General features: G+C 53.9%; 1 long non-coding RNA gene across 2 annotated transcripts; it reads left to right on the top strand.

The window, feature by feature from the left end:
• Nucleotides 1–6: 6 nt before the first annotated feature.
• LOC111735135 lies at nt 7–1,826 on the top strand. 2 transcript variants are annotated; one of them, XR_002778695.1, is made up of 3 exons: nt 7–927; nt 1,228–1,328; nt 1,434–1,826. It is a non-coding gene; the product is annotated as an uncharacterized LOC111735135 (long non-coding RNA). The 2 variants fall into 2 exon arrangements; XR_002778694.1 differs by lacking the exon at nt 1,434–1,826 and having other exon boundaries at nt 1,228–1,384.
• The last annotated feature ends 13 nt before the right edge of the window (nt 1,827–1,839 follow it).

The following is a 1,839-nucleotide window of genomic DNA, read 5'->3' as shown; positions in this document are numbered from 1 at the left end:
TGTCATGTGGCTGGTCCCGGATGGAACCGGCTCTTTCGGCTCTGGGTTCTGGGCCTTTCCCACCAGAACCCTCTTACTGGCATCAGCAGCTCCCTGGAGCCTGTGCGTCTTCTGATGCCCTCCAGGCCCGCCCTGCTTCAGGTGGAGGGCCTGCGACTTCGTGAGACCTGGACTCGCCTCCAAGGACTCACGTCTTGCTGAATGATACGTGAAACCAGATTGCCGTGTGTTTCAACATGCTCATTGGCGTGCGCGTGCTTAAAGTGCGCTTAATCCGTGTGTTTGGCCGGAGCAGCGAACAGAACTAAGGTCCCGGTCTGATGTTCAGGCCATATTTCAATGTCCTCAACTTAGGAAACTTTTTTAAAAAGTAAGACTGAGTTATTATCACATGCTGGGGACAGGAGAGGGAGAGAGAGGTGGAACCGTTGCTGTCAAATATATACCATGGGCTTCGGGGTTTTTTTTAAACTGCCAAAGTTTTATTTTGGAAAGTGTAATATTTCTATTTTTGTGTATGTTTTATAATATACACATATATTTTTAGTGGTACCTGCCCAGGTTTTTGTTTACAAATAGGACTGAGTAGTCAAAACAGTTTAGAGGCTACGGGTCGATAGACATTTCAGAGTTCCCGCCCAGAGCCGTTGTTTGCCTCGGGAAGTGTGGCTCCTGTTCTGCGAGCCAGCGGAACGGGGCGATGGCTGGGCCGCGAGGCCCTCCTTGAAGGCGACGGGTCCCCGAGGCGGGGACCTGTGCCGTGAGGTGTGGCACGGGACTTTGTGTCGAGGAGTCACGAGTTCTACTTTGCTTATTTTTGTTGTTTTGCAGTGAGATCTTAAGCAAATCGCTCCATCCGTTCGTTCTCCCGTCTTGATGAATGGGAAGCGAGGCAGATGGCCAGTTTCCCCTCTCCTGTAGCATCCGGTAAGAGGAAAAGCACGTCTTAGGGCATTTAGGCTCCACGGCGTCCTCCCGCATCCGTCTCTGGCTCTCCCGAAGTTGCTGGAACCGCGGGCGTTCCTGCTGACCTGCTAGTGTCCCCTGCCGCCCCTTCTCCGAGCGGTTTCTAGGCGGTCGCGTGTTTGCGCGTTTACCCGACAGGACGCGTTTCGTTTTGGAACCGCCCGCTCAGATCCTCGTTCCTTGGCGTCTGGTCATTCTCTTAAACGTGTTGGCTGGACCTGGCGGAGCCACGTTAACGCATTTCCATTTTGGTCTCTCAAGGTAGGAAGGCCAAGGACATCATCAGTGCGGCCCGGGCGAACCTGGCGAAGATGATAGGCGGGGAGCCTCAGGACATCGTCTTCACCTCCGGGGGCACAGAGGTAAACGGGCGCGCTCCTCCGGCTGGGAGGTGGAACGAGCGACAGAAGGTGGCTCCTTCGTGGCGCCTTTTTTTTTTTTTTTTTTTTTTTTTTTTTTTTTTTTAGGAGAGAGTAACGCTTGGTCTTGCTATTTTGCGAGTTAGCGTGACGTAGCTAGCTAATATTTAGCCCATAGTTCCAGGCGCCTGAGGTCGTGAAGTGTCGTGTGTGGATTAGCTTGCCTCGCACTGCCGTTTGAACAATGAGGTCTCCCTTCACTTCGCCCTGGACTCATTTTTCAAAGCCCCGCTAAGACGTTCACCTTCTCAAGGGCGTGCGCTTTGACCCATTCCAAAGGTTCTCTTTGTAAAGTGATGGAAGATACTCCAGGACAGGGTGATGGCGCCGAGGCCTCAGCTCAGCCCACGACACTCGGCGTGTCGTCGTGGTGCCGGAGAGGAAAGCAGCGGGCCGCACAGGGCCGTGACCGTAGGTGCGGGAAGCCTGGGGGAACGCGCGGCTGGGTTATCCG

This window comes from Pteropus vampyrus, unplaced genomic scaffold (genome assembly GCF_000151845.1).
Source record: "Pteropus vampyrus isolate Shadow unplaced genomic scaffold, Pvam_2.0 Scaffold16449, whole genome shotgun sequence".
In the NCBI taxonomy this organism is placed as follows: Eukaryota; Metazoa; Chordata; class Mammalia; order Chiroptera; family Pteropodidae; genus Pteropus; species Pteropus vampyrus.
The sequence above is the reverse complement of the archived record's forward strand: the minus strand, read 5'-3'. Positions and strand labels throughout refer to the sequence as shown.